The sequence below is a fragment of the Pholcus phalangioides genome, unplaced genomic scaffold (assembly GCF_987345545.1).
Source record: "Pholcus phalangioides strain wild (caught in Gottingen) unplaced genomic scaffold, Ppha-v1.0 ptg000008l_1, whole genome shotgun sequence".
NCBI lineage: Eukaryota > Metazoa > Arthropoda > Arachnida > Araneae > Pholcidae > Pholcus > Pholcus phalangioides.
The window spans coordinates 12,759,825-12,774,926 of record NW_028301601.1 but is presented as its reverse complement, the minus strand read 5'-3'; the positions used below and the strand labels follow the sequence as shown (position 1 = coordinate 12,774,926).

General features: G+C 48.5%; 10 non-coding genes across 10 annotated transcripts; all 10 read right to left on the bottom strand.

Moving 5' to 3' along the window:
* Positions 1-141: 141 nt before the first annotated feature.
* On the bottom strand, positions 142-347 carry LOC149083776 (small nucleolar RNA U3). The gene has a single exon (XR_016193052.1). It is a non-coding gene; the product is annotated as a small nucleolar RNA U3 (small nucleolar RNA).
* Positions 348-1,757: 1,410 nt separating this feature from the next.
* On the bottom strand, positions 1,758-1,963 carry LOC149083775 (small nucleolar RNA U3). Its single transcript, XR_016193115.1, has one exon. It is a non-coding gene; the product is annotated as a small nucleolar RNA U3 (small nucleolar RNA).
* Positions 1,964-3,696: 1,733 nt separating this feature from the next.
* Positions 3,697-3,902, bottom strand: LOC149083774 (small nucleolar RNA U3). The gene has a single exon (XR_016193160.1). It is a non-coding gene; the product is annotated as a small nucleolar RNA U3 (small nucleolar RNA).
* Positions 3,903-4,662: 760 nt separating this feature from the next.
* On the bottom strand, positions 4,663-4,868 carry LOC149083773 (small nucleolar RNA U3). Its single transcript, XR_016193159.1, has one exon. It is a non-coding gene; the product is annotated as a small nucleolar RNA U3 (small nucleolar RNA).
* A 1,732-nt stretch (positions 4,869-6,600) lies between these two features.
* On the bottom strand, positions 6,601-6,806 carry LOC149083772 (small nucleolar RNA U3). Its single transcript, XR_016193158.1, has one exon. It is a non-coding gene; the product is annotated as a small nucleolar RNA U3 (small nucleolar RNA).
* Positions 6,807-8,541: 1,735 nt separating this feature from the next.
* LOC149083771 (small nucleolar RNA U3) lies at positions 8,542-8,747 on the bottom strand. Its single transcript, XR_016193157.1, has one exon. It is a non-coding gene; the product is annotated as a small nucleolar RNA U3 (small nucleolar RNA).
* A 1,085-nt stretch (positions 8,748-9,832) lies between these two features.
* On the bottom strand, positions 9,833-10,038 carry LOC149083770 (small nucleolar RNA U3). Its single transcript, XR_016193114.1, has one exon. It is a non-coding gene; the product is annotated as a small nucleolar RNA U3 (small nucleolar RNA).
* Positions 10,039-11,771: 1,733 nt separating this feature from the next.
* Positions 11,772-11,977, bottom strand: LOC149083769 (small nucleolar RNA U3). Its single transcript, XR_016193155.1, has one exon. It is a non-coding gene; the product is annotated as a small nucleolar RNA U3 (small nucleolar RNA).
* Positions 11,978-13,387: 1,410 nt separating this feature from the next.
* LOC149083768 (small nucleolar RNA U3) lies at positions 13,388-13,593 on the bottom strand. The gene has a single exon (XR_016193153.1). It is a non-coding gene; the product is annotated as a small nucleolar RNA U3 (small nucleolar RNA).
* Positions 13,594-14,353: 760 nt separating this feature from the next.
* LOC149083767 (small nucleolar RNA U3) lies at positions 14,354-14,559 on the bottom strand. The gene has a single exon (XR_016193152.1). It is a non-coding gene; the product is annotated as a small nucleolar RNA U3 (small nucleolar RNA).
* Positions 14,560-15,102: the final 543 nt, after the last annotated feature.

Genomic DNA, 15,102 nt, shown 5'->3' with positions numbered 1-15,102 from the left:
AAATGTTTAAATGCTTTATATATAAACTCGTACGAGCATACCGTTACTTTACTTTACTGCCAGACGTAGTCCACCGCATATAAGTCATAGATACAAGAGCATTTCTAAGATTTGACAAGCCCAGAAACCTAATGGGGGAGAACCACTCAGAATAAGTTATCGCCCGTACTACACCTTTGGGATGTCAAGAGCGATCGTAAATGACAGCAGACCCGTGACAGTCTACCTGACGGCTTGACACTCATGAGGCAAAGTCTCACGTCATCATCGTGGTTTGAGATAAGAGAATCCGTAAGACACGAACTCAGAAATCATAACACAGTTATAATCCCATGAAATATGATATTTATACGAATATACAAACGAACCTCTTCGGAAGGGGCCCGAATCATTGGAATGGTATCCGTTTCGAGCTTTCCACCACGCTACACGATTTTTGGGACAGAAAAAGCCTCAGACACGCCGTCAATTTCACCGGGATGATTCTTGACTCGCGAATCCAAACGGTTCGTCGATCGGGACAAGAAGGCCCTTGCCCGCTCAACACAGAAGCCCTGTTTAGACCGGTCGACGTGTAGGCGAGCATTCGATGCAAGCAGGAAACACCCATTAACTAAAATCTGCCAAGTGACCCCACACTGAAATAATAAAACGCTTCACATCTAAGCCCGTTCGAGGGTACCACCGAACCTCTTTGAAAGGGGCCCGTATCACCGGACTGGTATCCCTCTAGTGCTTTCGACCACCCTACACGATTTTCGGAAGGAGTGAAAAAGCCTCAGACTTTCCGTCATGAACACCGGGATGATTCTTGACTCGCGAATCCAAACGGTTCGTCGATCGGGACAGGAAGGCCCTTGCCCGCTCAACACAGAAGCCCTGTTTAGACCGGTCGACGTGTAGGCGAGCATTCGATGCAAGCATGAAAATCCCATTAACTAAACTCTGTCAAGTGACCCCACACTGAAATAATAAAACGCTTCACATCTAAGCCCGTTCGAGGGTACCACCGAACCTCTTTGAAAGGGGCCCGTATCACCGGACTGGTATCCCTCTAGTGCTTTCGACCACCCTACACGATTTTCGGAAGGAGTGAAAAAGCCTCAGACACTCCGTCATGAACACCGGGATGATTCTTGACTCGCGAATCCAAACGGTTCGTCGATCGGGACAAGAAGGCCCTTGCCCGCTCAACACAGAAGCCCTGTTTAGACCGGTCGACGTGTAGGCGAGCATTCGATGCAAGCATGAAAATCCCATTAACTAAACTCTGTCAAGTGACCCCACACTGAAATAATAAAACGCTTCACATCTAAGCCCGTTCGAGGGTACCACCGAACCTCCTTGGAAAGGGCCGGTATCACCGGAATGGTATCCCTGTAGTGCTTTCCACCACCCTACATGATTTTCGGAAGGAGCGAAAAACCCTCAGACACTCCGTCAAGAGCACCGGAATGATTCTTGACTCGCGAATCCAAACGGTTCGTCGATCGGGACAAGAGGGCCATTGCCCGCTCAACACAGAAGTCCTGTTTGGACCGGTCGACGTGTAGGCGAGCATTCGATGCCAGCATGAAACACCCATTAACTAATGTTTTTGAAGTGAACCCAGAGGAAAATGTTTAAATGCTTTATATATAAACTCGTACTAGCATACGGTTACCTTACTTTACTGCCAGACGTAGTCCACCGCATATAAGACATAGATACAAGAGCATTTCTAAGATTTGACAAGCCCAGAAACCTAATGGGGGAAAACCACTCAGAATAAGTTATCGCCCGTACTACACCTTTGGGATGTCAGGAGAGATCGTAAATGACCGCAGACCCGTGACAGTCTACCTGACGGCTTGACACTCATGAGGCAAAGTCTCACGTCATCATCGTGGTTTGAGATAAGAGAATCCGTAAGACACGAACTCAGAAATCATAACACAGTTATAATCCCATGAAATATGATATTTATACGAATATACAAACGAACCTCTTCGGAAGGGGCCCGAATCATTGGAATGGTATCCGTTTCAAGCTTTCCACCAAGCTACACGATTTTTGGGACAGAAAAAGCCTCAGACACGCCGTCAATTTCACCGGAATGATTCTTGACTCGCGAATCCAAACGGTTCGTCGATCGGGACAAGAAGGCCCTTGCCCTCTCAACACAGAAGCCCTGTTTAGACCGGTCGACGTGTAGGCGAGCATTCGATGCAAGCAGGAAACACCCATTAACTAAAATCTGCCAAGTGACCCCACACTGAAATAATAAAACGCTTCACATCTAAGCCCGTTCGAGGGTACCACCGAATCTCTTTGGAAGGGGCCCGTATCACCGGACTGGTATCCCTCTAGTGCTTTCCACCACCCTACACGATTTTCGGAAGGAGCGAAAAAGCCTCAGACACTCCGTCATGAACACCGGGATGATTCTTGACTCGCGAATCCAAACGGTTCGTCGATCGGGACAAGAAGGCCCTTGCCCGCTGAACACAGAAGCCCTGTTTAGACCGGTCGACGTGTAGGCGAGCATTCGATGCAAGCATGAAAATCCCATTAACTAAATTCTGCAAGTGACCCCACACTGAAATAATAAAACGCTTCACATCTAAGCCCGTTCGAGGGTACCACCGAATCTCTTTGGAAGGGGCCCGTATCACCGGACTGGTATCCCTCTAGTGCTTTCGACCTCCCTATACGATTTTCGGAAGGAGTGAAAAAGCCTCAGACACTCCGTCATGAACACCGGGATGATTCTTGACTCGCGAATCCAAACGGTTCGTCGATCGGGACAAGAAGGCCCTTGCCCGCTCAACACAGAAGCCCTGTTTAGACCGGTCGACGTGTAGGCGAGCATTCGATGCAAGCATGAAACACCCATTAACTAAATTCTGCAAGTGACCCCACACTGAAATAATAAAACGCTTCACATCTAAGCCCGTTCGAGGGTACCACCGAACCTCTTTGAAAGGGGCCCGTATCACCGGACTGGTATCCCTCTAGTGCTTTCGACCACCCTACATGATTTTCGGAAGGAGCGAAAAACCCTCAGACACTCCGTCAAGAGCACCGGAATGATTCTTGACTCGCGAATCCAAACGGTTCGTCGATCGGGACAAGAGGGCCATTGCCCGCTCAACACAGAAGCCCTGTTTAGACCGGTCGAAGTGTAGGCGAGCATTCGATGCAAGCATGAAAATCCCATTAACTAAACTCTGTCAAGTGACCCCACACTGAAAAAATAAAACGCTTCAGATCTAAGCCCGTTCGAGGGTACCACCGAACCTCTTTGGAAGGGGTCCGTATCACCGGACTGGTATCCCTCTAGTGCTTTCCACCACCCTACACGATTTTCGGAAGGAGCGAAAAAGCCTCAGACACTCCGTCAAGAACACCGGGATGATTCTTGACTCGCGAATCCAAACGGTTCGTCGATCGGGACAAGAAGGCCCTTGCCCGCTGAACACAGAAGCCCTGTTTAGACCGGTCGACGTGTAGGCGAGCATTCGATGCCAGCATGAAACACCCATTAACTAATGTTTTTGAAGTGGACCCAGAGGAAAATGTTTAAATGCTTTATATATAAACTCGTACGAGCATACGGTTACCTTACTTTACTGCCAGACGTAGTCCACCGCATATAAGACATAGATACAAGAGCATTTCTAAGATTTGACAAGCCCAGAAACCTAATGGGGGAGAACCACTCAGAATAAGTTATCGCCCGTACTACACCTTTGGGATGTCAAGAGCGATCGTAAATGACAGCAGACCCGTGACAGTCTACCTGACGGCTTGACACTCATGAGGCAAAGTCTCACGTCATCATCGTGGTTTGAGATAAGAGAATCCGTAAGACACGAACTCAGAAATCATAACACAGTTATAATCCCATGAAATATGATATTTATACGAATATACAAACGAACCTCTTCGGAAGGGGCCCGAATCATTGGAATGGTATCCGTTTCGAGCTTTCCACCACGCTACACGATTTTTGGGACAGAAAAAGCCTCAGACACGCCGTCAATTTCACCGGGATGATTCTTGACTCGCGAATCCAAACGGTTCGTCGATCGGGACAAGAAGGCCCTTGCCCGCTCAACACAGAAGCCCTGTTTAGACCGGTCGACGTGTAGGCGAGCATTCGATGCAAGCATGAAAATCCCATTAACTAAACTCTGTCAAGTGACACCACACTGAAATAATAAAACGCTTCACATCTAAGCCCGTTCGAGGGTACCACCGAACCTCTTTGAAAGGGGCCCGTATCACCGGACTGGTATCCCTCTAGTGCTTTCGACCACCCTACACGATTTTCGGAAGGAGTGAAAAAGCCTCAGACTTTCCGTCATGAACACCGGGAAGATTCTTGACTCGCGAATCCAAACGGTTCGTCGATCGGGACAAGAGGGCCATTGCCCGCTCAACACAGATGTCCTGTTTGGACCGGTCGACGTGTAGGCGAGCATTCGATGCCAGCATGAAACACCCATTAACTAATGTTTTTGAAGTGAACCCAGAGGAAAATGTTTAAATGCTTTATATATAAACTCGTACGAGCATACCGTTACTTTACTTTACTGCCAGACGTAGTCCACCGCATATAAGTCATAGATACAAGAGCATTTCTAAGATTTGACAAGCCCAGAAACCTAATGGGGGAGAACCACTCAGAATAAGTTATCGCCCGTACTACACCTTTGGGATGTCAAGAGCGATCGTAAATGACAGCAGACCCGTGACAGTCTACCTGACGGCTTGACACTCATGAGGCAAAGTCTCACGTCATCATCGTGGTTTGAGATAAGAGAATCCGTAAGACACGAACTCAGAAATCATAACACAGTTATAATCCCATGAAATATGATATTTATACGAATATACAAACGAACCTCTTCGGAAGAGGCCCGAATCATTGGAATGGTATCCGTTTCGAGCTTTCCACCACGCTACACGATTTTTGGGACAGAAAAAGCCTCAGACACGCCGTCAATTTCACCGGGATGATTCTTGACTCGCGAATCCAAACGGTTCGTCGATCGGGACAAGAAGGCCCTTGCCCGCTCAACACAGAAGCCCTGTTTAGACCGGTCGACGTGTAGGCGAGCATTCGATGCAAGCAGGAAACACCCATTAACTAAAATCTGCCAAGTGACCCCACACTGAAATAATAAAACGCTTCACATCTAAGCCCGTTCGAGGGTACCACCGAACCTCTTTGAAAGGGGCCCGTATCACCGGACTGGTATCCCTCTAGTGCTTTCGACCACCCTACACGATTTTCGGAAGGAGTGAACAGACTTTCCGTCATGAACACCGGGATGATTATTGACTCGCGAATCCAAACGGTTCGTCGATCGGGACAGGAAGGCCCTTGCCCGCTCAACACAGAAGCCAGCCCTGTTTAGACCGGTCGACGTGTAGGCGAGCATTCGATGCAAGCATGAAAATCCCATTAACTAAACTCTGTCAAGTGACCCCACACTGAAATAATAAAACGCTTCACATCTAAGCCCGTTCGAGGGTACCACCGAACCTCTTTGAAAGGGGCCCGTATCACCGGACTGGTATCCCTCTAGTGCTTTCGACCACCCTACACGATTTTCGGAAGGAGTGAAAAAGCCTCAGACACTCCGTCATGAACACCGGGATGATTCTTGACTCGCGAATCCAAACGGTTCGTCGATCGGGACAAGAAGGCCCTTGCCCGCTCAACACAGAAGCCCTGTTTAGACCGGTCGAAGTGTAGGCGAGCATTCGATGCAAGCATGAAAATCCCATTAACTAAACTCTGTCAAGTGACCCCACACTGAAAAAATAAAACGCTTCAGATCTAAGCCCGTTCGAGGGTACCACCGAACCTCTTTGGAAGGGGTCCGTATCACCGGACTGGTATCCCTCTAGTGCTTTCCACCACCCTACACGATTTTCGGAAGGAGCGAAAAAGCCTCAGACACTCCGTCAAGAACACCGGGATGATTCTTGACTCGCGAATCCAAACGGTTCGTTGATCGGGACAAGAAGGCCCTTGCCCGCTCAACACAGAAGCCCTGTTTAGACCGGTCGACGTGTAGGCGAGCATTCGATGCAAGCATGAAAATCCCATTAACTAAACTCTGTCAAGTGACCCCACACTGAAATAATAAAACGCTTCACATCTAAGCCCGTTCGAGGGTACCACCGAACCTCCTTGGAAAGGGCCGGTATCACCGGAATGGTATCCCTGTAGTGCTTTCCACCACCCTACATGATTTTCGGAAGGAGCGAAAAACCCTCAGACACTCCGTCAAGAGCACCGGAATGATTCTTGACTCGCGAATCCAAACGGTTCGTCGATCGGGACAAGAGGGCCATTGCCCGCTCAACACAGAAGTCCTGTTTGGACCGGTCGACGTGTAGGCGAGCATTCGATGCCAGCATGAAACACCCATTAACTAATGTTTTTGAAGTGAACCCAGAGGAAAATGTTTAAATGCTTTATATATAAACTCGTACGAGCATACCGTTACTTTACTTTACTGCCAGACGTAGTCCACCGCATATAAGTCATAGATAGAAGAGCATTTCTAAGATTTGACAAGCCCAGAAACCTAATGGGGGAGAACCACTCAGAATAAGTTATCGCCCGTACTACACCTTTGGGATGTCAAGAGCGATCGTAAATGACAGCAGACCCGTGACAGTCTACCTGACGGCTTGACACTCATGAGGCAAAGTCTCACGTCATCATCGTGGTTTGAGATAAGAGAATCCGTAAGACACGAACTCAGAAATCATAACACAGTTATAATCCCATGAAATATGATATTTATACGAATATACAAACGAACCTCTTCGGAAGGGGCCCGAATCATTGGAATGGTATCCGTTTCGAGCTTTCCACCACGCTACACGATTTTTGGGACAGAAAAAGCCTCAGACACGCCGTCAATTAAACCGGGATGATTCTTGACTCGCGAATCCAAACGGTTCGTCGATCGGGACAAGAAGGCCCTTGCCCGCTCAACACAGAAGCCCTGTTTAGACCGGTCGACGTGTAGGCGAGCATTCGATGCAAGCAGGAAACACCCATTAACTAAAATCTGCCAAGTGACCCCACACTGAAATAATAAAACGCTTCACATCTAAGCCCGTTCGAGGGTACCACCGAACCTCTTTGAAAGGGGCCCGTATCACCGGACTGGTATCCCTCTAGTGCTTTCGACCACCCTACACGATTTTCGGAAGGAGTGAAAAAGCCTCAGACTTTCCGTCATGAACACCGGGATGATTCTTGACTCGCGAATCCAAACGGTTCGTCGATCGGGACAGGAAGGCCCTTGCCCGCTCAACACAGAAGCCCTGTTTAGACCGGTCGACGTGTAGGCGAGCATTCGATGCAAGCATGAAAATCCCATTAACTAAACTCTGTCAAGTGACCCCACACTGAAATAATAAAACGCTTCACATCTAAGCCCGTTCGAGGGTACCACCGAACCTCTTTGAAAGGGGCCCGTATCACCGGACTGGTATCCCTCTAGTGCTTTCGACCACCCTACACGATTTTCGGAAGGAGTGAAAAAGCCTCAGACACTCCGTCATGAACACCGGGATGATTCTTGACTCGCGAATCCAAACGGTTCGTCGATCGGGACAAGAAGGCCCTTGCCCGCTCAACACAGAAGCCCTGTTTAGACCGGTCGAAGTGTAGGCGAGCATTCGATGCAAGCATGAAAATCCCATTAACTAAACCCTGTCAAGTGACCCCACACTGAAAAAATAAAACGCTTCAGATCTAAGCCCGTTCGAGGGTACCACCGAACCTCTTTGGAAGGGGTCCGTATCACCGGACTGGTATCCCTCTAGTGCTTTCCACCACCCTACACGATTTTCGGAAGGAGCGAAAAAGCCTCAGACACTCCGTCAAGAACACCGGGATGATTCTTGACTCGCGAATCCAAACGGTTCGTCGATCGGGACAAGAAGGCCCTTGCCCGCTCAACACAGAAGCCCTGTTTAGACCGGTCGACGTGTAGGCGAGCATTCGATGCAAGGATGAAAATCCCATTAACTAAACTCTGTCAAGTGACCCCACACTGAAATAATAAAACGCTTCACATCTAAGCCCGTTCGAGGGTACCACCGAACCTCCTTGGAAAGGGCCGGTATCACCGGAATGGTATCCCTGTAGTGCTTTCCACCACCCTACATGATTTTCGGAAGGAGCGAAAAACCCTCAGACACTCCGTCAAGAGCACCGGAATGATTCTTGACTCGCGAATCCAAACGGTTCGTCGATCGGGACAAGAGGGCCATTGCCCGCTCAACACAGAAGTCCTGTTTGGACCGGTCGACGTGTAGGCGAGCATTCGATGCCAGCATGAAACACCCATTAACTAATGTTTTTGAAGTGAACCCAGAGGAAAATGTTTAAATGCTTTATATATAAACTCGTACGAGCATACCGTTACTTTACTTTACTGCCAGACGTAGTCCACCGCATATAAGTCATAGATACAAGAGCATTTCTAAGATTTGACAAGCCCAGAAACCTAATGGGGGAGAACCACTCAGAATAAGTTATCGCCCGTACTACACCTTTGGGATGTCAAGAGCGATCGTAAATGACAGCAGACCCGTGACAGTCTACCTGACGGCTTGACACTCATGAGGCAAAGTCTCACGTCATCATCGTGGTTTGAGATAAGAGAATCCGTAAGACACGAACTCAGAAATCATAACACAGTTATAATCCCATGAAATATGATATTTATACGAATATACAAACGAACCTCTTCGGAAGGGGCCCGAATCATTGGAATGGTATCCGTTTCGAGCTTTCCACCACGCTACACGATTTTTGGGACAGAAAAAGCCTCAGACACGCCGTCAATTTCACCGGGATGATTCTTGACTCGCGAATCCAAACGGTTCGTCGATCGGGACAAGAAGGCCCTTGCCCGCTCAACACAGAAGCCCTGTTTAGACCGGTCGACGTGTAGGCGAGCATTCGATGCAAGCAGGAAACACCCATTAACTAAAATCTGCCAAGTGACCCCACACTGAAATAATAAAACGCTTCACATCTAAGCCCGTTCGAGGGTACCACCGAACCTCTTTGAAAGGGGCCCGTATCACCGGACTGGTATCCCTCTAGTGCTTTCGACCACCCTACACGATTTTCGGAAGGAGTGAAAAAGCCTCAGACACTCCGTCATGAACACCGGGATGATTCTTGACTCGCGAATCCAAACGGTTCGTCGATCGGGACAAGAAGGCCCTTGCCCGCTCAACACAGAAGCCCTGTTTAGACCGGTCGACGTGTAGGCGAGCATTCGATGCAAGCATGAAAATCCCATTAACTAAACTCTGTCAAGTGACCCCACACTGAAATAATAAAACGCTTCACATCTAAGCCCGTTCGAGGGTACCACCGAACCTCTTTGAAAGGGGCCCGTATCACCGGACTGGTATCCCTCTAGTGCTTTCGACCACCCTACACGATTTTCGGAAGGAGTGAAAAAGCCTCAGACACTCCGTCATGAACACCGGGATGATTCTTGACTCGCGAATCCAAACGGTTCGTCGATCGGGACAAGAGGGCCATTGCCCGCTCAACACAGAAGTCCTGTTTGGACCGGTCGACGTGTAGGCGAGCATTCGATGCCAGCATGAAACACCCATTAACTAATGTTTTTGAAGTGAACCCAGAGGAAAATGTTTAAATGCTTTATATATAAACTCGTACGAGCATACGGTTACCTTACTTTACTGCCAGACGTAGTCCACCGCATATAAGACATAGATACAAGAGCATTTCTAAGATTTGACAAGCCCAGAAACCTAATGGGGGAAAACCACTCAGAATAAGTTATCGCCCGTACTACACCTTTGGGATGTCAGGAGAGATCGTAAATGACCGCAGACCCGTGACAGTCTACCTGACGGCTTGACACTCATGAGGCAAAGTCTCACGTCATCATCGTGGTTTGAGATAAGAGAATCCGTAAGACACGAACTCAGAAATCATAACACAGTTATAATCCCATGAAATATGATATTTATACGAATATACAAACGAACCTCTTCGGAAGGGGCCCGAATCATTGGAATGGTATCCGTTTCAAGCTTTCCACCAAGCTACACGATTTTTGGGACAGAAAAAGCCTCAGACACGCCGTCAATTTCACCGGAATGATTCTTGACTCGCGAATCCAAACGGTTCGTCGATCGGGACAAGAAGGCCCTTGCCCTCTCAACACAGAAGCCCTGTTTAGACCGGTCGACGTGTAGGCGAGCATTCGATGCAAGCAGGAAACACCCATTAACTAAAATCTGCCAAGTGACCCCACACTGAAATAATAAAACGCTTCACATCTAAGCCCGTTCGAGGGTACCACCGAATCTCTTTGGAAGGGGCCCGTATCACCGGACTGGTATCCCTCTAGTGCTTTCCACCACCCTACACGATTTTCGGAAGGAGCGAAAAAGCCTCAGACACTCCGTCATGAACACCGGGATGATTCTTGACTCGCGAATCCAAACGGTTCGTCGATCGGGACAAGAAGGCCCTTGCCCGCTGAACACAGAAGCCCTGTTTAGACCGGTCGACGTGTAGGCGAGCATTCGATGCAAGCATGAAAATCCCATTAACTAAATTCTGCAAGTGACCCCACACTGAAATAATAAAACGCTTCACATCTAAGCCCGTTCGAGGGTACCACCGAATCTCTTTGGAAGGGGCCCGTATCACCGGACTGGTATCCCTCTAGTGCTTTCGACCTCCCTATACGATTTTCGGAAGGAGTGAAAAAGCCTCAGACACTCCGTCATGAACACCGGGATGATTCTTGACTCGCGAATCCAAACGGTTCGTCGATCGGGACAAGAAGGCCCTTGCCCGCTCAACACAGAAGCCCTGTTTAGACCGGTCGACGTGTAGGCGAGCATTCGATGCAAGCATGAAACACCCATTAACTAAATTCTGCAAGTGACCCCACACTGAAATAATAAAACGCTTCACATCTAAGCCCGTTCGAGGGTACCACCGAACCTCTTTGAAAGGGGCCCGTATCACCGGACTGGTATCCCTCTAGTGCTTTCGACCACCCTACACGATTTTCGGAAGGAGTGAAAAAGCCTCAGACACTCCGTCAAGATCACCGGGATGATTCTTGACTCGCGAATCCAAACGGTTCGTTGATCGGGACAAGAAGGCCCTTGCCCGCTCAACACAGAAGCCCTGTTTAGACCGGTCGACGTGTAGGCGAGCATTCGATGCAAGCAGGAAACACCCATTAACTAAAATCTGCCAAGTGACCCCACACTGAAATAATAAAACGCTTCACATCTAAGCCCGTTCGAGGGTACCACCGAATCTCTTTGGAAGGGGCCCGTATCACCGGACTGGTATCCCTCTAGTGCTTTCCACCACCCTACACGATTTTCGGAAGGAGCGAAAAAGCCTCAGACACTCCGTCAAGAACACCGGGATGATTCTTGACTCGCGAATCCAAACGGTTCGTCGATCGGCACAGGAAGGCCCTTGCCCGCTCAACACAGAAGCCCTGTTTAGACCGGTCGACGTGTAGGCGAGCATTCGATGCAAGCATGAAAATCCCATTAACTAATGTTTTTGAAGTGAACCCAGAGGAAAATGTTTAAATGCTTTATATATAAACTCGTACGAGCATACCGTTACTTTACTTTACTGCCAGACGTAGTCCACCGCATATAAGTCATAGATACAAGAGCATTTCTAAGATTTGACAAGCCCAGAAACCTAATGGGGGAGAACCACTCAGAATAAGTTATCGCCCGTACTACACCTTTGGGATGTCAAGAGCGATCGTAAATGACAGCAGACCCGTGACAGTCTACCTGACGGCTTGACACTCATGAGGCAAAGTCTCACGTCATCATCGTGGTTTGAGATAAGAGAATCCGTAAGACACGAACTCAGAAATCATAACACAGTTATAATCCCATGAAATATGATATTTATACGAATATACAAACGAACCTCTTCGGAAGAGGCCCGAATCATTGGAATGGTATCCGTTTCGAGCTTTCCACCACGCTACACGATTTTTGGGACAGAAAAAGCCTCAGACACGCCGTCAATTTCACCGGGATGATTCTTGACTCGCGAATCCAAACGGTTCGTCGATCGGGACAAGAAGGCCCTTGCCCGCTCAACACAGAAGCCCTGTTTAGACCGGTCGAAGTGTAGGCGAGCATTCGATGCAAGCATGAAAATCCCATTAACTAAACTCTGTCAAGTGACCCCACACTGAAATAATAAAACGCTTCACATCTAAGCCCGTTCGAGGGTACCACCGAACCTCTTTGAAAGGGGCCCGTATCACCGGACTGGTATCCCTCTAGTGCTTTCGACCACCCTACACGATTTTCGGAAGGAGTGAAAAAGCCTCAGACACTCCGTCATGAACACCGGGATGATTCTTGACTCGCGAATCCAAACGGTTCGTCGATCGGGACAGGAAGGCCCTTGCCCGCTCAACACAGAAGCCCTGTTTAGACCGGTCGACGTGTAGGCGAGCATTCGATGCAAGCATGAAAATCCCATTAACTAAACTCTGTCAAGTGACCCCACACTGAAATAATAAAACGCTTCACATCTAAGCCCGTTCGAGGGTACCACCGAACCTCTTTGGAAAGGGCCGGTATCACCGGAATGGTATCCCTGTAGTGCTTTCCACCACCCTACATGATTTTCGGAAGGAGCGAAAAACCCTCAGACACTCCGTCAAGAGCACCGGAATGATTCTTGACTCGCGAATCCAAACGGTTCGTCGATCGGGACAAGAGGGCCATTGCCCGCTCAACACAGAAGCCCTGTTTAGACCGGTCGAAGTGTAGGCGAGCATTCGATGCAAGCATGAAAATCCCATTAACTAAACTCTGTCAAGTGACCCCACACTGAAAAAATAAAACGCTTCAGATCTAAGCCCGTTCGAGGGTACCACCGAACCTCTTTGGAAGGGGTCCGTATCACCGGACTGGTATCCCTCTAGTGCTTTCCACCACCCTACACGATTTTCGGAAGGAGCGAAAAAGCCTCAGACACTCCGTCAAGAACACCGGGATGATTCTTGACTCGCGAATCCACACGGTTCGTCGATCGGGACAAGAAGGCCCTTGCCCGCTGAACACAGAAGCCCTGTTTAGACCGGTCGACGTGTAGGCGAGCATTCGATGCCAGCATGAAACACCCATTAACTAATGTTTTTGAAGTGGACCCAGAGGAAAATGTTTAAATGCTTTATATATAAACTCGTACGAGCATACCGTTACTTTACTTTACTGCCAGACGTAGTCCACCGCATATAAGACATAGATACAAGAGCATTTCTAAGATTTGACAAGCCCAGAAACCTAATGGGGGAGAACCACTCAGAATAAGTTATCGCCCGTACTACACCTTTGGGATGTCAAGAGCGATCGTAAATGACAGCAGACCCGTGACAGTCTACCTGACGGCTTGACACTCATGAGGCAAAGTCTCACGTCATCATCGTGGTTTGAGATAAGAGAATCCGTAAGACACGAACTCAGAAATCATAACACAGTTATAATCCCATGAAATATGATATTTATACGAATATACAAACGAACCTCTTCGGAAGGGGCCCGAATCATTGGAATGGTATCCGTTTCGAGCTTTCCACCACGCTACACGATTTTTGGGACAGAAAAAGCCTCAGACACGCCGTCAATTTCACCGGGATGATTCTTGACTCGCGAATCCAAACGGTTCGTCGATCGGGACAAGAAGGCCCTTGCCCGCTCAACACAGAAGCCCTGTTTAGACCGGTCGACGTGTAGGCGAGCATTCGATGCAAGCATGAAAATCCCATTAACTAAACTCTGTCAAGTGACACCACACTGAAATAATAAAACGCTTCACATCTAAGCCCGTTCGAGGGTACCACCGAACCTCTTTGAAAGGGGCCCGTATCACCGGACTGGTATCCCTCTAGTGCTTTCGACCACCCTACACGATTTTCGGAAGGAGTGAAAAAGCCTCAGACTTTCCGTCATGAACACCGGGAAGATTCTTGACTCGCGAATCCAAACGGTTCGTCGATCGGGACAAGAGGGCCATTGCCCGCTCAACACAGATGTCCTGTTTGGACCGGTCGACGTGTAGGCGAGCATTCGATGCCAGCATGAAACACCCATTAACTAATGTTTTTGAAGTGAACCCAGAGGAAAATGTTTAAATGCTTTATATATAAACTCGTACGAGCATACCGTTACTTTACTTTACTGCCAGACGTAGTCCACCGCATATAAGTCATAGATACAAGAGCATTTCTAAGATTTGACAAGCCCAGAAACCTAATGGGGGAGAACCACTCAGAATAAGTTATCGCCCGTACTACACCTTTGGGATGTCAAGAGCGATCGTAAATGACAGCAGACCCGTGACAGTCTACCTGACGGCTTGACACTCATGAGGCAAAGTCTCACGTCATCATCGTGGTTTGAGATAAGAGAATCCGTAAGACACGAACTCAGAAATCATAACACAGTTATAATCCCATGAAATATGATATTTATACGAATATACAAACGAACCTCTTCGGAAGAGGCCCGAATCATTGGAATGGTATCCGTTTCGAGCTTTCCACCACGCTACACGATTTTTGGGACAGAAAAAGCCTCAGACACGCCGTCAATTTCACCGGGATGATTCTTGACTCGCGAATCCAAACGGTTCGTCGATCGGGACAAGAAGGCCCTTGCCCGCTCAACACAGAAGCCCTGTTTAGACCGGTCGACGTGTAGGCGAGCATTCGATGCAAGCAGGAAACACCCATTAACTAAAATCTGCCAAGTGACCCCACACTGAAATAATAAAACGCTTCACATCTAAGCCCGTTCGAGGGTACCACCGAACCTCTTTGAAAGGGGCCCGTATCACCGGACTGGTATCCCTCTAGTGCTTTCGACCACCCTACACGATTTTCGGAAGGAGTGAACAGACTTTCCGTCATGAACACCGGGATGATTCTTGACTCGCGAATCCAAACGGTTCGTCGATCGGGACAGGAAGGCCCTTGCCCGCTCAACACAGAAGCCCTGTTTAGACCGGTCGAC